The 23,237-nt window shown below is 43.5% G+C and overlaps 1 long non-coding RNA gene across 2 annotated transcripts; it reads right to left on the bottom strand.

The window, feature by feature from the left end:
* Window positions 1-1,652: 1,652 nt before the first annotated feature.
* Window positions 1,653-22,377, bottom strand: LOC308632254. Of its 2 annotated transcripts, none has more exons than XR_014018457.1 (3): window positions 22,298-22,377; window positions 13,948-14,177; window positions 1,653-2,447 (listed from the first exon to the last, which is right to left on the bottom strand). It is a non-coding gene; the product is annotated as an uncharacterized lncRNA (long non-coding RNA). The 2 variants fall into 2 exon arrangements; XR_014018458.1 differs by having other exon boundaries at window positions 13,948-14,173; window positions 22,298-22,365.
* Window positions 22,378-23,237: the final 860 nt, after the last annotated feature.

Here is a 23,237-nt window from a genome sequence, read left to right as displayed (position 1 = left end):
ATGTTGTGTCCGCCAAATACTAAAAAATAAATATTAAAATTCTCTCTCTCTCTCCCTCTTTCTTTAAAAAAAATAAATAAATAAATAAATAAAAATAAAAGGCAAAGTGACATATACAAGGTAATATAACTATTGTCACAGCCATACATGGGCTCAGGTCTTGGGACTCCCCAAACCATATCTTCTCCCATATGTAAATTACCAAGCCAAAAGCAGTTCAGGATAGGTAGATGGCAGCACAACAGACACAAGAGTTAATGACATTAGTGAACTACAGATAAAGTGCTAAGGACAGTGGCTTTGCAAGGACAGAGCAATTCTTCCTACCAGAGGACATGCAGGAGGCTTTGGGGAGACACAAAGGATGAACAGGATCTGGATGTTCAGAATAAGAAGGGAGCTCACCCCTGTAATCCCAGCATCTTGGGAGGTGAGGCAGGAGGATTTAGTTCAAAGCCAGCCTCAGTAATTTAGTGAGGCCCTAAGCAACTCAGCAAGAACTTGTCTCTAAATAAAATAATAATAAGGGTTGGGGATGTGGCCCAGTGATTAAGCACCCCTGGGCTCAATCTCCAGTACCAAAAAAGCGGAGCAGTGATTGGGCTGGAGATGTGACTCAGTGGTGAAATGCTTGCCTCACATGCATGAAGCTCTGGGTTCTATGTTCAGTACCACAAAAACAAACAGTAAGAAACAGAAGAAGGGCTTTCCAGAGGTGCTGTGAGCGGGAAAGTGAAGTGTGGCTGACTGGGGAAAGGGTCTTACAGGGAGCAAGATGGGGCATGACCAAGGAGGAATGGAATTGTAATTACATCCTTAGCTACAGCCAACTGAGCCTTGGAGGTCATCTGGTAAGGAAACTAGAGAAGTGGGCAATTTGCTGACTGCAGTACCAGGCAAGGAAAAGGCAGGGTCCAGGTTCTAACCCTGGCCTCCCATCATTCAGGCCAGTGCTTCTTTCATGCAATAAACCTTTTAGATCTTCTGAAATGAAAGAGCCGTTTCCTAGGAACAGGATTTGCTACAAAGTACCGAATCAACCCCCAGTGGCAGGATGAGGGATCAATAATGAAATCTTGGTTGGGGGCAGTCAGGAAGCTACTGCAGTGACCTGGCAGGGTGACAAATGAGGCCCAAAGAAGGTGGAGTCAAAGGAATAAGGAAGAGAGACTGGAACAACAGATATGATAAAGCTCAGAAAGGTCACACTGTTGGGACCCAGCAAGTTGATAAGATACAGAACCTGCTGGAAGAAACTAGAGATGAGTGCCATCCCTTAGAGCCAAGGAGCTGCAGTGGTGTGAGGACTGCAGAAGAGAATGGTTAAGAAGCTGGTGAGGAGCCAGAGGGAGCAGGTAGCCTTCCAAGAAGTTCTGCTGCATTGCAGGGCAGTCTGTACCTTTCATGCTACTGTTGAGAATATAAATTCAGAGCTATAATTTTTTCCAGAAAAATACACAAGAAAGTGGCATCAGTGGTGGCCTTGAGGGAGGAAAGTGAGCGGTTAGCAGACAGGGCTCTGCTGCCTGAGTGTGTGTGGAGGTGACAGGGCGCAGGTTGGGGAATGGGGATTGAATCCAGGGTATTCTACCACTGTGCTACATCCCCAGCCCTTTTCATTTTTTTTTTTTTTTTTTTTGAGAGAGAGAGAGAGAGAGAGAGAGAGAGAGAGAGAGAATATTTTTATTTTTAATATTTATTTTTTAGTTTTTGGTGGACACAACATCTTTGTTTGTATGTGGTGCTGAGGATCGAACCCGGGCCGCAAGCATGCCAGGCGAGCACGCTACCGCTTGAGCCACATCCCCAACCCCCCCTTTTCATTTTTGAGACAGGGCCCCGCTAAAATGACCAGGCTTTGCGGCCTCCCCTTGTGATCCTCCTGCCTCAGCCTCCCAGGTCTCTAGGATTATATGCCATGGCACCACCTCCTCTGGCTTGTCTGTCTTTTGTTTCTATTATCCTTTGAATTGTGAGCAGTGAGCATGTAATAACAAACTAATGAGGAAAAGTTGTCCAAATTATATAGAAAACGGAAGGAAAGAAAGAGGACAATAACACTGGGCAGAGCAGGTTCTTTTTTTTCCCCCTTGGACTGGGGAGACTGGGCAACTCTGGAAAATGAAATTGAAAATGTGGGGGGAGGGGTTAAGTGAACAGAGACTGGGCAGGAGAACAGCAGAGAGCGCAGGGCTCCAAAACCGGGTAGTGTCGTCAGGGAGAAGGCCTTCTTCATGGCAGGGTGCAAATGGCGAGGAGGAGGCCAGGAAGATTCAGAGCCACTGCTGGTAGGCGCCATCTCGGAAAGGCAGCAGCGACACAAGGTCACTTCCACTAGGCCGGCTGGCAGGACGCTCCCGGGGTTGGAGAGTTGTTGTCAAACTCAACTGGGGAGAAACGGCGATTGTTCCCGCTGTGGGTGGCGCGCATTCATCGCATCGCAGTTTCTGGTGCCAAAACACAGGGAACAAAAGAATTATTAAATGCACAGAGGTGCCTTCGCGCGCTGGATTCGTGTCAGAAGAGCGAATAAACTGGGATTGGGGGGTTTCCACGTTGTACTGGGGAGACTCGCCTACTTGATGGTGCTATTTTAGAAAACAAAAGCAAACGCTGCGTGCGGGTGCGGGTCGTTGTACGTGGATACGAGAGCAATGGCGGGAGTGTATACTCCTGCTAGTCCAAATCGGGATGGTGGAACATGAGACAGAGGCAGGGGAAGAAATCCTAACTACTCAGAGGGCAAACGGGGCAAATGCAAAACCGCCTCGTCACCCCGCCCCGGGGCCCCAAGGCTCGGCGACACGGCGGCGGGGAAGGGGCACCAGGCAGCCCAGAAGTCCTCCCCGCACCTCGTCACTGCGGGTGACCTCCGGGTGTGGGGCGGTAGCGCCCGCAGAGCTGTGCGGAAAGGGGCGTCTCTCAGCCCTTTGTTAGGTGAAGATGGTGAGGGAGGGGATGCGCGGCGCGGGGACCGGTAGGCGTGCGCGTCGCCGCCCGGGACAAAGGCGCCTGCGCGGCGGGAACGCGGGGCGGCGCGCGCGACCCCTGGCGCCCACGCACCCGCGCGGCCGCCCACTCCCCTCTCTTCCAGGCAGCCATTTGCTCCCCAGTATTCTTCTTATTTTTTTTTCCCTTTCCCCTCCCCGCCGCCCCCAGTCACTTTTGCTCTACTTTCTGTCTCTAGGAATTTGCCTATCTAGATTTTTCTATGTAAGTGGGATCATGCAATATTTGCCCTTTTGTGTCAGGCTTGTTTTGCTTAGTTGAATGTTTTCAAGGTTCATCCATGTGGTAGCATATATGAGAATGCATTCCTTTTTAAAAATTTTTTTATTTTGTTGAAATGTACATAAGAAAATTTACCATTTTAACCCCCATTTCCTGACCTCCACCGTCACCCCCTTTTGCCTTGTTGGAATGGAATCCAGGACCTTGAACAGCTGGACAAGAGCTGTGCCAGTCAGCTACACTCCCAGCCCCCCTGGGGTGATTTCTATTCATGTAGAAACAGGCAAAAAGCAACTGGAGGTTGAACTTTAAATTTAAACGGAACCGGGCTGGGGATGTGGCTCAAGCGGTGGCGCGCTCGCCTGGTACGCGTGCGGCCCGGGTTCGATCCTCAGCACCACATACCAACAAAGATGTTGTGTCCGCTGAGAACTAAAAAATAGATATTAAAAATTCTTAAATTTAAACGGAACCAATAGTACGATATTACTGAGGGAGAGAAGATTCATATCACCTACAAAGACCATCTTCATCCAACTAAAAGATAGCAGGGTAATAAAGTGGTTAGAACTGTGCTGTCAGAATATGTGAATCATATTTAAATTTTCTGGTAGCAACATTCAAAACATAAAACAAGACAATAAAACATTTTACTGAACCTGTGTATCAAAAATATTTAGAGCTGGAAGTGTTGGCCTATGCCTGTAATCCTAGCCAGCCACTCTGGAGACTGAGGTAGGAGGATAACGGGTTCAAAGCCAGTCTGAGTAATTTTCAAAGCCAGTCTGAGTAATTTAGCACAACTGTCTAAAAAATAATATAAACCTGGCTCTATGGCGTGCATTTGTAATCCAAGTTACTCTGGAGGCTGAGGCAAATGGATTGTAAATTCAAAGCCTGCCTAAGCAATTTAGGGAGGCCCTGTCTCAAAATAAAAAATAAAAAGGGCTGGGGATGTAACTTAGTGGTTAAACACTCATGGGTTCAATCCGTGTTACCAAAGAAATAAAAGTAAAATGAACTGGGCTGGGGATGTAGCTCAGAGGTAGAGTGCCCCAAATTTAATCCCCAGTAGCTCCTCCCCCCATTATCATTTCAAAATGTCATTAATTTAAAAAATAATAATGAAGGGGAATAGCATGGATGGTGAAAGGAGACCCTCAGCATTATACAAAATACATGTATGAAGATGTAAAAAAATAAATAAATAAAACAAATATTTGAAATTATAAAAAAAATAATAATGAGCCCTATAACCCTAGCTACTCAGAAAACTGAGGCTGGAGATTAGTTGTTTTTTTTTTTTTGTTTTGTTTTGTTTTTGTTTTTGTTTTTTTAGTTTCAGATGGACAAAATACCTTTGTTTTATTATTTCTTTATGTGATGCTGAGGCTTGAACCCGGTACCTCACACTTGCTAGGCATACTCTACCACTGAGCCACAATCCCAGCCCCTAGAGAATGTTGAGTCCAATCTGGGCAACATAGCAAGACCCCTATCTCAAAAATAAATAAATAACTGGCTGGTACGCATCGCTGGCCTATAATCCCAGTGGCTCAGGAGGCTGAGGCAGGAAGATCATGGGGTTCAAAGCCAGCCTCAGGGGCTGGGGTTGTAGCTCAGTTGGTAGAGCACTTGCCTAGCACGTGTGAAGCATTGGGTTTGATCCTCAGCACCTCATAAGAATAAAAATGAAGGTATTGTTTTCATCTACTATTAAAAAAAAAAAAAAGCCGCAGCAATTTAGCAAGGTACTAAGCAACTCAGTGAGACCCTGTCTCTATTAAAATTCAAAATAGGGCTAGGGATGTGGCTTAGTGGTGAGTGCCCCTGAGTTCAATTCCTGGTACCCCAAAATAAACAAAGAAAGAAAACAATACAAACATTAATGAGATAACTCATTTTTTTTTAATACTTGTTCTCTGAAATCAGGCTGACCACATTTCAAGTGCTCAATGGCCATAAGTGGCTACTGTCCTGGACAGTGCAAGGTTGAAACCTAGGACATGGAAGCTGGACAGGTCAGGATTCTATATCCACATTCCAATCCTTAATTTGTCCTTACTGGACAAATTACTTATCTTCTCCTATTTTTGTTTTTTGATCTATAAAGTGGAACTCATAACGCTACCCACTTTATAGAGTAATTTTGAGGATTAATGGCACACAAAGCACCTAGTATATGCTCAGTAAATGTTATATTATTAGCAGTAAATTAGGCGATTATTAAATTGAATTAATGAGATTTTGATATTACTGTTATGGTGACCTCATTCATTCCATTCAGATGATGTGGCTTGGAGACTTCCAAATAGACAAAGAAACAATGCACAAACCAGGAAAACATATTTCCAACACATGTGACTCACAAAATGGTATTATATTTGGTAGGTAAGAAATGTTTCCAAATAAAATAAGAACATAAATATGAATGATAAGTTCAACAAAGGAAGCCAACATCTGAAGTAACTTTTTAAAAGCAAGACCTGCCAGGCACATGGTATACTCCTGCAATCCCAGCAACTCAGAAAGCTGAGGTAAGTGTGAGGACAGCCTCAGCAACTTAGAAAGACCCTTGTCAAAAAAAAAAAAAGAAAAGAAAAGAAAGAAAGAAAAAGGAAACCGAAAAACAGAAGTATTAGCAAGACTCTTTTAGAGTTCAGAGTTCTTAGGAATCAGATATAATAATAAACATAGGATACCATTGCTGGGGCTGGGGTTGTGGCTCAGTGGTAGAGCGCTTGCCTAGCAGGTGTGAGGCACTGGGTTTGATCCTCAGCACACATAAAGATAAATAAATCAAATAAAGGTATTGTGTTCATCTATAACAACAACAAAAAAATTAAAAAAACAATGTTTGAACTCTGAGACAGGTGATTAAAAAAAAGTTGGGGGCTGGGGTTGTGGCTCAGTGGTAGAGTCCTTGCCTAGCATGTGCTATGCCCTGGGTTTGATCCTCAGCACCATGTAACAATAAATAAATAAAATAAAAATGGTATTGTGTAAAAAAAAATGGATACCATTGCTGAGTAATGAATTGGCAATATCCAGAATTTGGTGGCACCTAATATTGAAGAAGGAAGGGAGATCAGTGCTCTTCCCAGATTAAGATTTCCTGAGGTTTTGATTGTTAGATCTAACCCCTGTAAGCAAAGAAGCGAAAGAAGGAAATAAAGAGAAGTGTCTCAACAATAACACAGGTTTGTTCTGGACAAACCTGCAGGGGTGGTCCCAATGGAGACTGAGACCTGTCTTCCACTGGGGTAGATATGGGGGATTGAGGGAGGGGGAATTAGGCTGTTGCTAGGGGTTGTCAGGAAGGGTCCCTGTGGTGTCACCTTCATAAGGAACTAGGTGTTTTCAGGATTTCAATCCCAGATAACAATTTCTTTTCTTAACATGATGGATTTTGGGGGTTTCTTTGCATGATGATGGAGTATTATCTGAGGTTTAGGTCAGGCTGAGTCAGAGTGACTTTGAGGTGACTCTTGTTCTAAAATGGAGGATATCTTTCAAAATGGCATTGCCTATGTCAAATTCTAACTTACAACTACAGATTATCAGGATAAATGATCTGCCATCTCATTTCAAAGAGGAACAAACTAGCCCCCCCTTCTCCATCAGGGAGCGAACCTAGGACCTTGAGCATGCTAAGAAATATATCTACTACTGAGCTTCATTCCTAGTCCTTTTTATTTTTTCTTTTGAGATAGGGTCTCACTGAGTTGCTTCGGGCCTCGCTGACTTGCTGAGGCTCACATCAAACTTGGGATCCTCCTGCCTCAGCCTCCTGAGTAGCTGAGGTTTCAGTGCCATCATGCCCAGCTCCCCACAGCCTTTTCTGTTCATCTTTTCTCCCTTCCAAATGAAATTTGGCCAGCAATCCCCTTCAGCAAGTTTGATTTTTTTCCATTGGCACGTGTGCAGTCACTTCACATTTGCTTTGCTAATAGTCCCTTACCACAGGTGTTGACATTTCACATGGCTCGAAATAGCCCCCAATGTTGTACCAAATTTGGACAGGGCTGACATTTGTACCTTAAACCACAATAGTCCCAGAATATTCTTAGACTTCTGGCTAAGTCTTTAGGGAATGTTTTATCTGCCAGCAGGGTCAGCTACACAATTTTCAGTCTCTTTCTTTTTTTTTTTAACAAAAGGAGGAAAAAAATTTTTTTCATTCTTTCTCCAGCAGCCTCTCTCCCTGTCATGGTGGTTTTTATTTGCTATTTATTGATGTGTGCCCAAGTTCTCTCTTTCTGGACATTACACTAGTATATCAACTAATTATGTCCATAAACTGAGCTATTCCAGGGGGTAGATGCAGATCTTTACAAATGCCTGGAGACAACATGCTTTTCCCAGTTTGGGAAAACTTGATCCACTGTAGGGGAAAAGACAAATTCTGAGTCATCCACGTCCTTAGCTGTCTTTTCTCTGTATTCTGCTCTATAATGGTGCTTTGAGGCCAAAGAGGCATCATTGTCCAGCCATCCCAAGGGAAGGGAGGGTCACAGGGGAACAGGAAGCACAAAAAAAGAACACTTTGGCAAGGAGTTCAAAATATTATCCCTGTATGTACAGCAGAATCTGAGCGCTAGGTTAGTGAGTCAGACCCCAGAGAGCTGATCTGTTCCCTGTTGCCAATTTAGATCTTGAGCCAGGCAAGGCTGAGGACCAAACTTAAGTTCTGAGGTGAGTTGACACCATGGGGATGTCCATGTGGGCGGCCAGCCAGTCTGGTGACCCCATTCTATCTCCCTGCACAAACTTCTAGAATATTCCCAGACTGCTGAGGGGCCCAAATGAGAAAGAGGATGTGGTGACTTAGGACTAGAGGTAGGGTCTCACCCTTTGTCATTTCCTCCTTTCAAACCCCATTTTCTTGCTTCAGAAAATGCCTGTTTTGGGGAGCTGGCGGAAAAACCCATGCTCACTCCTCCTTGTAAGGCCAGGGTCCCCACCCGTAGAAATCCAGCATGAAAAAAACCAACACCGGTCCCTCATGTTAGCCAAACAAAGGATAAGAAATGGGTTCTCCCTGACTCAGAGGGCAGGGCACAGCACCCAAACCTGGGAGCTGCAGGACCCTGAAGTAAGTGGCTCAGTGGGATGAGGCTGGTCCCTGCTGTGTGGTGTCACCATGCGCCCCACTGGGCCCTGCACCTGTGATCACTTGAGCTTTCTAAGAAGACTGAGAAAGCTGAGGGCTGCCCATTTGTCAACATTGCCCTCTTCATTTTACATTATTATCCACTTTTTCTGAATGTGCTCATTTCCCTTTTCTTTTTGATTCTATTATCTCTCTTTGGATCCTCCCTTCCTTCCTTCGCTCAGTCAGCAGATCTCCCATGAGTACCTGCCTGCTGTGCACAAGGCATGGCCATGGATGCAAGAGACACCCAGGTGAGACACCCCATCTCTGTCTTCAAGGTGGTCACTCTCAAAGGAGCCTCCTTTCCCATGGCTGCTTCTTCAGCTCTTTTACTGTCTCCTTTTCCTCTCAGCTCCCAAAGTTGGCAAAGATGGTTCCCTTCTCTCCTTCTGCAGGTCCACACTCCCATAACTCCAATACCATCGCAGAGCAGATATCCCTTAAATCTGACCCTAATTGAAGACTCTCCTGTCCTCCAGAAATGATTTTCCAAGATCTGACAAGTTCTCTCTTTCTGGACGTTACACGAGTATGTCAACTAATAATGTCCATAAACTGAATTGCTGACCTTCCCAGTACCTTCACCCCTGCTGCCTCAATCCCCTCCTGACCACCCTATCTCCTGACTTCAATACTTATGTCAGGAAAACATTCTTTTCCCAGGTATCTAGGATAAAGGTTTGGTTTGTTTGGCCTCTTATTCATGCCTTCTCTTTCACAGCCAATCTGTGGTCATCTTCTGTAGATTCTACTGCCATGCCGTGTCCACAGATTCATTTTCACTCATTGCCATTCCCACCATCATTGACTGAGTCTCTGCTGAACTGGTTTCCATGCTTCTAACTTTTCCTCTTATGTATGTATGTATGTATGTACATACTGGGGATGGAATCTAGGGCCGCTCTACCACTGAGCTACATCCCCAGTCCTTTTTTTTTTTTTTTTCCTTTGGTACTGTGGATTGAACTCAGGGGCACTCAACTGCGAAGTTACATCCCCAGCCCTTGTTTATATTTTATTTAGAGACAGTCTCATTGAGTTGCTTAGCACCTCGCTTTTGCTGAAGCTGGCTTTGAACTCGCGATCCTACTGTCTCAGCCTCCAGAGCTGCTGGGATTACAGGCGTGTGTCGCTATACCGGCCCTGAGACCTTTTTATTTTTTGAGACAGTGTCTCAATTAAGTTGCTTAGGGCCTCCTTAAGTTGCTGAGGCTGACTCAAACTTGTGATCCAATTGCCTTAGCCTCCTGAGTCACTGGGATTGCAGGTGTGCACCAGGGTGCCTGTGCTTTTCTCTTTTAAATACTGAGCTTGCAGCATGCCCTTTTCTTGCCTAAAAAGTCTTTGTAGACTCATTGTTGCTGGGATAAAATGCAGAATCCCAAAACTGACACCCAAGGCATCATCAAAACAGCCCTGTCTGTCCCCTTATTTCCTTTTTGTCTTGAACACAGATCCTGAGCTTCAGCCACACTAAACCACTGTTTTCTCCTATGTTTATGGTATTGGCTCCCTGACATGCTTCCCTAACTGCTATATCTCCAGTCCAAATCAGAGCCCAATCCAAATCTTTCCTATTCCATGAAGCTTTTCTTTTCTCCCAAATAGTTGGATTTTTTTTTCCTTAGAGAACCACAACCTTTGAGGTGTACCTCTCTGAGGCCCATATGTCTTGTTCTTTCTTTCCCCTCTTCCCACTAGGTAACTGTAAACTTGAAGGCAAGGAGAATTTATTTCTTTTGGCTGCAGCTCCCAAAACCTAGCACAGAGCAACAAAATGAAGTGGAAAGAGCAAGAACTTTAGCACAAGAGACCCCAGGTTATTAACTGTTAAACTTTAGTCACATCCCTCAGACTTTCTCAGTCTATTTCCTTCTCTGCTATTTCCTACCTTGAGTGATCAGTTGTACTCCAGGCAGGTGATGTATGTGAAAGTCCTTATAGATAGCCACACCTCACATTGCTTTATTTAGTCAATAAATATTTATTGCATTGAGAGCAAAAGGTTGAGGAGAATCAGAGGGAATGTGGAAAGGTATTCAGGAATAAGAAAGCACGCGGTAAGCAGTGCCATAAAGGAAGGCTATGGGAGGAGGAGGTCCTGGGTTCAATCCTAGCATCATCATTAATTAATTAATTAATCAAAGAACATATTGCCTAAAATGTCACCCCTCCAACTGTGCCTGGTCATACAGAGGAGAGAAAGTAATTAGAAACAGCCCTAATTACTATTAGGGGTTGAATCAGGGGCACTTTATCACAGAGCTACATCTCCATTCCTTTTTATTTTGAGACAAGGACTTGTTAAATTGCTAAGGCTGGCCTCAAACAAGCGATCTTTTTGCCTCAGCCTCTTGAGCTGCTGGGATTACAGGTGTGTGCCACCGTACCTTACCAGCCCTAATCTTTTGAGGAAAGAGAGCAAATGGAGGCCCATATACATATGACTTATACCCTCAAAAACAACAAAATTGTAATCTATGAGTGAAACTATGAAATTGAAAGTATATACTTGGTGGGGCTGGGGATATAGCTCAATTGGTAGAGTGCTTGCCTCACATGCACAAGGCCCTAGGTTCAATCCCCGACACCACACACACACACACACACACAAAAAAAAAAAAATATATATATATATAATATTATATATGCTGGGGGCTAGCTCAATGGTAGAGTACTTGCTGCACGTGTGAAGCATTGAGGTCAATACTCTGCATCACATAATAAATAAATAAATAAATAAATGTATTGTGTCCATCTACAACTAAATTTTATATATCTACATACACACATATTTTTAAAAATAAAGTATATGCTGGGCATAGTGGTGCATGTCTGTAATAATCCCAGCAACTCAGGAATCTGAGGCAGAAGGATCACAAATTTGAAGCCAACTTCAGAAACTTAATGAGGCCCTAAACAACTTGGCAAGACCCTGTCTCAAAATTAAAAATAAAAAGGGCTGGGATGTGGTTCAATGGTCAAGAGCCCCTGGGGTTAATTCCTGGTGCCAATAAAATAAAATGAAATAAAAAACAAAAAAGAAGTGTGCAAAATACCAACATTAAGTGAATTTAATTATTACATGCCTGGAATATCAATAGACTGGTAATGTGATCAGTAGTAAAATAAAGACAAACATAATTCTTTTTTTGTACCAGAGATTGAACCCAGGGGCACTTAACCACTGAGCCACATCCCCATCCCTTTTTTATATTTTATTTAAAGATAGGGTGTCACTGAGTTGCTTAGAGCTTCACTAAGTTGCTGAGGCTGGCTTTGAACTCACCAACCTACTGTCTCAGCCTCTAGAGCTACTGGGAATACAGGTGTGTGCCACCATACCCAGCCAAACATAATTCTTTTTTTTTTTTTTTAGAAAGAATTTTAATATTTATTTCTTAGTTTTTCGGTGGACACAACATTTGTTTGTATGTGGTGCTGAGGATCGAACCTGGGCCGCACGCATGCCAGGCGAGCGCGCTACCGCTTGAGCCACATCCCCAGCCCCCCAAACATAATTCTTAAAGCATACATTCATAAAATTAATTTTTCTTTTCTCCATTTTAGTAAAACTACTAATGAATAATGCTAAAACAGATGTTTTAAGACTCTCTAAAAATAAACAATCTAATATTTTTAGAATTGATTCCTGCAAACCATGTATAAAAGAGTTTCTTGGGCTGGGGGTGTAGTTGAGTGGTAAAGTACTTGCCCAGCATTCTCAATCCCTGGTCTCAATCCACAGTTCCTCCATAATTACTGTTATCGTCATCATCATCATCATCATCACAATAATAATTTGTTCTTTAAATAATTTATTATTTTATGTCTGTGGTTCGGGGTCTTCTAAAGTATAGGTCTCAGAATAGAGGTCTTATGAATGCTAGGCAAGTACTCTACCACCTGAGCTATATCCCCAGCACTTTTTTTTTTTTTTTTTTTTTTTTTTGGACACAGGGGATAGAACCCAGAGGTGCTTAGCCACTGAGCCACATTCCCAGCCCTTTTTTTTTTTTTTTTTTTTTTTTTGAGTCAGGGTCTCACTAAGTTGCTGAGGCTGACTTTGGGAGGATGTGGATCACAAGTTCCAGGCCAGCCTTAGTAATTTATTGAGACCCTGTGTCAGTAACTTAGGGAATCCCTGTCTCAAAATAAAAAATAAGGGCTGGGGATGTGGCTCAAGCGGTAGCGCGCTCGCCTGGTATGCGTGTGGCCCGGGTTCGATCCTCAGCACCACATACAAATAAAGATGTTGTGTCTGCCGAAAACTAAACAATAAATATTAAAAAAATTCTCTCTCTCTCTCTCTCTCTCTCTCTCTCTCTCTCTCTCTTTAAAAAAAAATAAAAAATAAAAGGACTGGAGATGTAGAGTGCTCCTGGGTTCAACTGCCTGTATAAAAAAAAAAAAAAAAAAAAAAAAAAAGGACACCTGATCCTGATCCTTTTCTTTCTTTTTCTTTTTTTGGTTTGTTTTATGGTACTGGGGATTGAACCCAGGAGTACTCTATCACTAAGCTACATCCTCAATTCTTTTTATTTTGACACAGTCTCCCTAAGTTAGGAGGGTCTTGATAAATTACTAAAACTGGCCTGGAACTTGTGATCCTCTTGCCTCAGTCTCCCGGATCACTGGAATCCCAGGAGTGCTTCACTGAACTAAGCACAGGTGTCCTTTTGACAAAGAGAGAAAGCTTTGACAAGTGGCAGAGGAGGCAGTATTGTGACCATGGAGAAGAGTATTGCAGTTGCAAGTCAAGTACTGTAAGTCAGCAGTCCCCAGAAACTGATAGAGACAACAAATGAATTCTTCCCTACAGTTCTGGATAGAGCATGGCTTTACTGACATAGCCCAGCACACCTCTGCCAGCAGCCTGGTTTCAGCCTAGTGACACTTATTTCAGACTTCAGACTTATAGCCTCTAAAATTTTGAAAAACTGCACTGGGGATTAAATCCAGGGGTGTATAACCATTGAGTTACATCCCAAGTCCATTTTTTTTTTTTGAATCAGGGTCTCACTAAGTTGCTTAGGGCCTCACTAAAGTTACTGAGCCTGGCCTCGAACTGGCAATCTTCCTGCCGAAGCCTCCTGAGTTCCTGGGATCAGGCGTGCACCACAAAGATTGATTTGTTAGATATATAAATGTACTAGATCCCTAGTCCTTTTTATTTTTTATTTTAAGACTCTGCACCAGGCTGGCTGGCCTTGAATTTGCAATACTCTTGCCTCAGCCTCTTGAGTAGCTGGAATTATAAGCATGTGACACTATGCTTAGCTTATTTTATTTTTTTGAACACTGTAAGTGAAATACCTATTCTGAGAAGTCAATGCATATATACGGTTTAAGGGCAAAATCAGACAAAATCCTTGTATTGTTTAAACATCCATTTTGGAGGGCAGTCTCTGTCCCCCTTTCTAATGTCTTCCAGGGCAGTGGGCCACCCTGACTCCCTGGTGGCTCTAAGGACAGCTTTAGCACACGGACTTCCTATGTCCTGCCAATAAGCAGCTAAGCCCAGCACACCCTCTTTCCTTACCCCGACTTAGAAAACAAACCAGTAGGTGAATCCCTGAGTCAGCTTTCTGAAGGCAGTTGTCAACCCATCTTCTTCTGCCCTTTGCTCTCCTTTTCTTCCATTTTCCAGAGAAACCTGGAAAGCTCTGCAACTGCAAAGTGCTGTAGAGCTCTGGCTTGTTGTTTTCCTTCCTCTCTTTGGCCTGTGTCATCCTCTCAGCAAGGACTGCAGTCAGACTTCTTGCCAAGCTCACCTGCTGGGTTCATCTGTCTTAAAAAAATAAACAACAACAACAATAACAACAACAACAAAAAAACCCTGGTATTTTCATAGAACTTAAAAACCTCAAATTACACATTATTTTGTTCAACTCCCCAGCCAAAGAAAAATGTCCCAATTATAAAATTTTGCAGAGAAAATCTATTTGGTTTCACTTTGTCAGCTCAATCACGCCAGAGTGACAGTTCTCATAAAATATCTGTTCTTGTGAGGAATCCCATGGGGCAGGTCTATTTGAGTGTGGTGTCTAGCCACGCAATGAGCCCCAGTAAATTTCCATTCAGTAATATAGTGACTGTTAATCAACACCGAATATGTCTCCATTGCTGTGAGGCCCTGGGCAGGGACAGCACCAAACATGAGACCTAGCTCCTGTCTGCCAAACTTTTAACAACCGTATTAGGATACCTTCAACTCATCATTGTGTCTGGCTTGTTTTATTTTGTTGTAAGTCCATTTTTTGGTTGTCTATGTCAGAAATATGATTTATGGGCATGACTTTCTACCCTCTCCCTTTTTTGAGGTTTTGGGGAAAACAGATTTTTATATTGCAGAGATCATAGCTGAAGTTCTAACTCTTCAGTAATTCACATAAGACTCACTGAACTTTCAGGGTGTTAATTTAGCTATGAGTGACATAGCTTTCTTTCATTAGCTAGAATTCCTTGGCTAATGTGCAGGAAATTGGAGATGTCTTCCAGGTGTGTTCAATGAAGGGTTTTGCTCAAATCAAATGTGAGTCTAAAAGCAAATCATTCTCACAGAAGCTGAGCCGGGCTGGGATTCAGGTGTCTAGAATCACACCATATATCTCCCCAGAGGATGCTGGAGCAGAACACTCCTTCCCTTGGGTGCTGTTAAACTTGCAGGGAATGACGAGCAGAAGGCCTATGGAGGCAGAATGCTCACTCTCTATTACACATGTACAGCGTCACCAGGAATGATACCTCAAGATTCATTCCTTACTGAATTATTCTCAAAGGAAACCCCCATCAGGCAGAAGGTGATGAACACCACAGACTGTAGGTAGCAGGAAGAAGCTACCACACAGTGGTGGTTCCCACATGCCCACACAAAACATGCCAGCAGGAAGAAGTAGAAAATATGTTAACTTAGGTTCCCTGTCAGGACATCCTGGCTTGAGACACAGGGCTGGCACTGCAAAATATAAGAGAACAGACAGATGGGAAGCTTCCAGAAGGCCTATGGAGGCAGATCATGTCCTTGAGAATCTAGAGATCTGTCAGTCTGCAAAACACAGTTCAAAAGCAGGTATGAAAATAACCTGTTCCAATTAATGACAAGTAGTTTTTCTTCCAGGTGAAGAGGAACCTAAGAACATGAGGACATGAACTGGCTCAAAGAATCTAGCCTGGGGAAGGCTCCATGCACACATTCTGAGTAGAAGGGGCCCTATGTTAAATCAATAGGCTTGGACCAAATTTGCCATAAGGATGTGACAAATTTGGGATACAATCATTACTGGGTAAGTGGCAGCCTTCATTTTGCTTATGACTTTGAAGATTATCTGTGAATTCCCAGTGTCCATGGGACCACATGCCTTGCCACCTGGCATTGGACAGTGTAAAGCTACACTAAACAGTATATACTGTCTCCCTGGCAAGACCACAGGATGAAGGAGAATCCCTTAAAAGCAGAATGTAGGCCAGGGCCCTCCCTGCACTCTGGCTTGTCTTGGCAAGTTCAGGATCAGAGAGATCACTCATCTATCTGTTCATTAATTTGTTCATTCACTCATTCAACAGATATTTATAAATATAAATATAATTATAAAGATATTTATAAACACCTCTGAGGTTTCAAGCAGTATTCTAGGTACTGGAAGTGCACAGGTGAATTAAGACTCATTTCTCTGTATTGAAGAAGTTCAGAATGTAACATCAGAGAGCAGGGCTGGGGATGTGGCTCAAGCGGTAGCGCGCTCGCCTGGCATGCGTGCGGCCCCGGTTCGATCTTCAGCACCACATTCAAAAAAAGATGTTGTTGTGGGGCTGGGGATGTGGCTCAAGTGGTAGCGCGCTCGCCTGGCATGCGTGCGGCCCGGGTTCGATCCTCAGCACCACATACAAACAAAGATGTTGTGCCCGCCGAAAACTAAAAAAAAAAATAAAGATTAAAAAAATTCTCTCTCTCTCTCTCTCTCTCTCTCTCTCTCTCTCTCTCTCTCTCTCTGTCTCTCACTCTCTCTAAAAAAAAAAAAAAAAAGATGTTGTGTCCGCCGAAAACTAAAAAATAAATATTAAAAATTCTCTCTCTCAAACAAAACATCAGAGAGCAAAATAAGCCAACAGTTCCAGTAAGGCAGTACGATGAATGTGTGCCCAAAGTGCTGCCACTATTATTACTATACTAATCTTGTTTTAAGGATGGGGGCACACAGAATGTTAGGGAAAAGTAAGCAGAGGCTGTGATGCCTGAAGGTTAGCCAGGGAAGTGGGGAAAAGAAAGAAGGTTGGGGGTGAGGTGGGGCAATATGCACAATGGAACAAAGGAGAGAGGAAACATGGCTCAGTTAGAACAATGAATGATTCAGTGTGGATGGAAAATAGAGGGTAACAGAGTTAGGGTGGAAGGGATGAGGGTAGATGGAGAAATGAGCAGAACTAGGTGACTAAGGCCCTTGTCATCATGTTAAGGAAGGCTGGGTCTGTTTTATTTTCTTTCTTTCTTTTTTTTGTGTGTGTGTTCAGTGCTGTGAGGGGGATCAAAACCTCTCTACAACTGAGCAACATTCATTCCCCAGGGGCTGGGTTTTATGTTTGCTTTATCACCCAAGCATTAAAAAAAATAAAAGATGGACACAATTAGTTGTCAATGAACAGCTGAAGATAACGGGGAGCCACAGAAGGGTTCCAAGCAGAACAATATGGCCAGGTTTGTGTATTGGACGGACATGCTACAAAAAGATTTGAAAAGAGTTAATGGGAGCAGGAATACCAGGTGGAACCTTGCAGGGAACCAGGAGCAAGATGAAGATAGCTGAACCAAGGTAGTGCCCTGGGAGTGGCAAGAAGTGGGTGGACACAGGGTGAGCCTTAATGTCAAAGAGTATGGATACTTTTATAATTTCTCATGGACAATGCCAGACCACATGCAGAAAGTATTGGTCAACCTACTGATTGTTCAAAACTACAGGTGTACTCTGCTTTCTCAGAATTTAAAAGCTGGTAGTCTCCACCATACATTTCTGTGTCTTAGGGGTGAAGCCACTTCTCAGGTCCCTAAAGGTCTTCTCTTATGCTTATTTCCATGTTCCCTTCTGTGAAAAGGAAGTAAAAAGTAAACACCCTGTTTAGAAAAGGATGGCATGAACTACTGTTAAGTGGCCAACCTCCTTCTACACCATCAGGCCAGGATGTAAGGGAAAAGCCCCATCATTTATTTTTATTGATTGATTGAATGATTGGTTGGTTGGTTGGTTGTAGGTGGACACAATATCTTTATTTTATTTTTATGTGGTGCTGATGATCAAACCCAGTGCCTCATGCATTCGAGGTGAGCACTCTATCACTGAGCCACAACCCCAGTCCCCCATCATTTCTTTTCTTTTTTTTTTTTTTAAAGAGAGAGTGAGAGAGGAGAGTGAGAGAGGAGAGAGAGAGAGAGAGAGAGAGAGAATTTTTTAAATATTTATTTCTTAGTTCTCGGCGGACACAACATCTTTGTTGGTATGTGGTGCTGAGGATCGAACCCGGGCCGCACGCATGCCAGGCGAGCGCGCTACCTCCTGAGCCACATCCCCAGCCCCCCCCATCATTTCTTTACAGAATGTCTGAGCCTGAAGGACCAAGAGAGGTCAGTTCAAGCCCTTCTCATGCAGAAACAGCAGCCAGAATTCCAAGGGGTAGAGGCTTTTGCCCAAGGGTAGATCTGGAGGTCAGCAGAGCCAGCCAAAAACTGAAGTCTCCCAGATGCTCTTCTATTAGGCATCCATTTAAATTTCCCCCAACTGATAATTAACAGAGGGGGCAACTAGAGGGTTCAGGTGATGCCAGGAATTTAAGTCACAAAGTGTAGTTCAGCTACCAGCCTTACTCATTTTGGGTTGTATATATCTGGCTCATTTCCCCTTCAGCTTCAAAAAGAATATAGTGGACCACTCTTTCAAAGGTCTTAAAGGTCAGTGTGGACTGTTTTAAAATTTTTTGGTACCAGGGACTGGACCCAAGGGGGTTTAACCACTGAGCCATATCCCCAGCTCTTTTTAGTCCCACTAAGTTGCTTAGGGCCTTGCTAAATTGCTGAGGCTAGCTTTGAACTTTGAACTAATCCTCCTGCCTCAGCCTCTGGAGCCACTGGGATTACAGGCATGCTCCACCATATTTGGCTGGCTAGTGTGGAGGAACTGTCATCCATCTTTCAACTTCAACACAACAACAGGTACTACCTATTGACACCAGTGTTCATACTGTCCCATATTTAATCTTTCCCTTTTAACCACAAGCTTTTACTTCAGTCTACTATTTTGTCCCATTTTGTTCTTCCAAATACCTTTGTGTGTGTGTGTGTGTGTGTGTGTGTATTCAATTTCTTTTCTTTCTTTCTTCTTTCAGTATTGGGGATCAAACCCAGGGTCTTGCACATGCTAGGCAAACACTTTATCACTGAGCTACATGCCCTATCCTGTGTTCCAGTTTCATCTCTGGTAATGATAACACTTCATAGTTTTGAAAGTCTTGGTTCTAGGGGCTGGGGATATAGTTCAGTGGTAGAGTGCTTGTCTAGCATACATAAGGTCCCGAGTGGTGTTGTCTCTCTCTCTCTCTCTCTCTCTCTCTCTCTCTCTCTCACACACACACACACACACACACACACACACCACACACACGTCTTGGTTCTGAAAATGGTGCCGGTGAGCATTCTGAGATCCCTGCCTCAGTCAGTAGTATGTCCAGGCTTACATCAGGGGACAGGGAGCCTCTTGAGGAAACACATGTGGTTTTCATTGATTATACAGCTATAACTGGCTCAGAGTCTTCCTTCCCTACTCTTTGCTCCCCAGCCCCATGCCCAGAGCAGGAAAAGTTGCTGAGAATGTGCTTCTTTAGCTCATTCCTCTTCCCAGTTTAGCTCTTATCACAGTCCAGTTATTTTCTTAGAACTATAGTCTATCACCTGGCAGAGTGATACACACCTATAATCCCACATGGGAAACTAAGGCAGGAGGATCATAAATTTGAGGCCAGCCAGGGCAAGTTAGTGAGATCCTACGTCAAACTGAAAAATAAAAGAAGGACTGGGCATCTGGGTATGTACCTAAAACAAAACAACCAACACCACCACAAAAAATATCAAAATAAAAGCAGAACTGTAGTGTTTCTGTCTAGGGTAAAATTCCATTTTCCTCTATCATTGAACTTGGCTTTTCTGGCTTTCAGAGAACATGCTGGATTCAGAGCTCTTGGCTTATTTTTCTCCAGGCCATGAGTCATATTCACACATTTTATCTTTTGTGGCACAACAGGGTCGGCTCCCCAATTCACAGAAAAATGATTAAAGACTGTGTATCCCTTTTACTTTTATATTCACTTGAATACAATTTACTAAAATCTGGAGAAAACTCATGGGGGCTGTGCACAGTGACCACAAACAGTAGCCTCCCTGGTGGTGCACGCAACCAGTTGTTGTTGTTGTTTTTTTTTTTTTTGGTTGCCGCAGGGACCTTGGACACAGCTATTTCCAGTGGACGTTCATGTCTCTGACTTCATGCAGGCACCGATCTAGGCTCCAGACAGGTATGTGGGGTGTCTTTGGGATGTGTCAGGGCACAGTGGCCAGGGTTCACACTGGCCAAGTCTTTATGACCATCCACACCATGCTGCAGAACCAGGAGTATGTAACTGAGACTATGCAAGGCCACATTTAAGTTCCCTGTCCTAGGGTTGGGGAATATAGCTCAGTGGTAGAGTGTTTGCCTAGCATGCACAAGGCCCTGGGTTTGATGCCCATCACTGCAAGAAGGAGAAAAAAGGAAAGAAGAGAAAGAATGAGTTCTCTGTCTATACAATATCCACATCTCAAAGAGGTGGGGCCATAATTCAGGTGAGTTTGGAGACATGGTGGCTGAGAAGGAGCTTATCCCAAATGGCTGTGGCAGGCCCTGGCTCCTAAGGGTTTCCACTGGGTAGCTTCTTTCTTACTTACGTCTACTAAAATAAAAGAGGAGGGAGACATTTCAGCATTTCTTCCTGCCTTTCACTCCTGATTTGAATTTTCTCCAAAGCACCTTTATCACCTTCTGTCATACTATATAGTTCATTTTGTTAGCTCTCTCTCCTCACTAGAATGTAGACTTTTTCGGGGTTGTTTTTGTATTGGGAATTGAAGCCAGGGGCACTTTATCATTAAGCTACATCCCATCCTCAGTCCTAAATTTACTTATTTACTTAATTGGTACTGGGGATTGGTCCCTGGGGAATTTTAACCACTGAGCCACATCCCCAGCTCCTTTTTAAAAATTCTTTGACACAAGGTTGTTCAGGGCCTCACTAAGTTGTTGAGGCTGCCTCAGCCTCCCAAGTCATTGAGATTATAGGAATGCACTACCACACCTGGCTTAAAATGTAACTTTTTGAAAACAGGACTTTTTTTTTTTCATGTTATATCTCAAAAACCTATTTACCAAGTTCACACAGAGTTGTAGCTCCAGGACTCAGATCAGCGCCTTACACATATTAGCTATTCAAGAAATGTTGAACAAATTGTTGAATGAACAGTTTTCTTTCAATAGGTCTTCCTTATTTCTGGGCTCTACCACTTCCCTCTCCCACAAAAAACATGCCTTTCCATTGGCTCTAGGTAGCTCCCCTCCAACTCCAGCTACTGACATTACATTATTCTGTAGGACCTACTCACTCCTCTGTGGCACTATCCCTTAACCTCCCCCAGCAATCTCACCCTCCCCTGAATCCACCGCATTCCCAGGTATGTGTCCCTTATCTAGAATTCAGCATTTTCTACTTTGTGTATGTATGTGTATATATATATATATATATATATATATATATATATATATATATATACACACACACACACATATACACATACATACACAAATATACTTTTCCTGAATAATGTGACTGCAATCAGGCCAGTAGTAGACACTGGTTAGTATTTCCTGGGCAAAGTTGGTTTCCTGTCCCCTTTCCACTCCCTTTTTCCACAGTTCATCAGCCAGTGCTAAATGGACCCAGGACAAGGACCCAGATGTGGGCCTGATACTTTCAGGCTGGTCCATAGTGAGGGGAGTTATATCTCAAACACCTATTTACCAAGTTCACACAGAGTTGAGGGACATACAAACCAAATGTCAATTTGCTGACTGACCCTGAGGAATGGTGACAGACCAGGTGGACTGGAATACTTGAACTGGCCTAACCAGTTGATCTCCCCATGCGCTGAAGACTGCTTAGTAAATGTAAAACAAAAGTAACCACCTAAGGCAAGAGCTTCTCATTGCTACAGGAGCCACCTGACCACAGAAATCAGAGCTCAAGTCTCCTTAGTCAGGATCTAGCTCCAGTTAGTCAGCGCCAGCATGGGTCTTGCCAAGGCTCACTTCTATACTTCTGAGGATGACCAGATCCCTTCTGTTCACTTCTTCAAACTGGTTCATAACATAACTGAGTAGACTTAACCTAAATTATAGTCACTCTCCAGCCCCTCACTTGTCTGCAAGTTCCTGAGGGTCCACACTTTGTAGGTCTCAATAAGTATGTCAGCTAATTTAGGACAGGAAAAGCTGCTTTGGCAGCAAAGAAAGGAAGGGAAAACCTCACTCAATTCCAAGGGTCCCTGGGTCAACCAGTTTCATGCACTGTTTTGATCTGAAACATAGAAGCTACCTGTTCAGAACTAAGAAGTACCTACCTACAAAGCCCTGTGTTTTGAAGAACTATTCCTAAATACTTAGGCCTTCATTTGTTTGCCTTGGAAGTTTCTCTTTCTCATACTTCAGCCAAGTTTTGAGATTGGAGGCTGGGGGAGAGAGACTTCTGCCTCTGTTGACTTTCTCTTGTCCCTATGGTTCCACATACAACTCAACAGCAAGTAGGGGCTTCCATTCTCATAACATGAAGCAAAGAACATACCTGACCCTGGGGGGCATTGAATCCAAATTACACAGGCGTCACATCTCTGCACTGCTGCCTGGCAAAGGAGCAATGGTTTGTATAAGTAGCAGGTGCAGGAGAGGTGACTCTTGCCAGATGGTGCTAAAAAAAGGCCCAACTCTGATACACAGGACTCCTTTCATTAACCCCTCCAAGACCAAGGAAGAGTGGGGGAGGGTTGCCTCTCCTCTGCCTTTTGGGGATTCTACCTCAATGCCCTCCTTCATCTGTTACTTATGCGTTTTTTTGTTTTGTTTTGTTTTTTAACCAGGGATTGAACTCAGGGGCACTAGGCCACTGAGCCACATCCCCAGTGCTAATTTGTATTTTATTTAGAGACAGGGTCTCACGGAGTTGCTTAGCACCTCGCTTTTGCTGAGGCTGGCTTTGAACTTGCAATGCTCCTGTCTCAGCCTCCCAAATTGCCAAACTGCTGGGATTACAGGCATAAGCCACCCTGCATGGTTTAATGTGTGTTTTATTTTGTTGTTGTTTTTTGGTACAAGGGATAGAACATGGGAGCACTTAACCACTGAGCTATATCCCCAGCCCTTTTTTGAGACAGGGTCTCACTAAATTGTTTTGGCTGGTCTTGCAATCTCCCTCCCTCAGCCTCCCAAGTAGCAGGGATTACAGGCATATGCCTGAACACCTGGCTACCTAGTGTGGTTTTGTTCTGAGACAAACGGCTGAGAACTTGGAGGGGTAGGCCATAGTGTAAGATGCCTTCGTTCATACCCTCTAATATGGTCACTAGCATCTCAAGACTGTGAGGGAGACCTGACCAGATGATCCTTTCTTGCCAGAACCCTAGAACACAACTTCAGTGGAGTCTCCAAGAGTATGGCTCTATGTCATCCTTGCTATGAGATATGAGGTGACCTATTTCAAACTGCTGAACCAATTTCCTTATATCAAA

This window comes from Spermophilus citellus (genome assembly GCF_964194105.1).
Source record: "Spermophilus citellus genome assembly, chromosome: 13".
In the NCBI taxonomy this organism is placed as follows: domain Eukaryota; kingdom Metazoa; phylum Chordata; class Mammalia; order Rodentia; family Sciuridae; genus Spermophilus; species Spermophilus citellus.
Note: the sequence above shows the minus strand (reverse complement) of the source record. Positions and strands in the feature narration are given on the sequence as shown.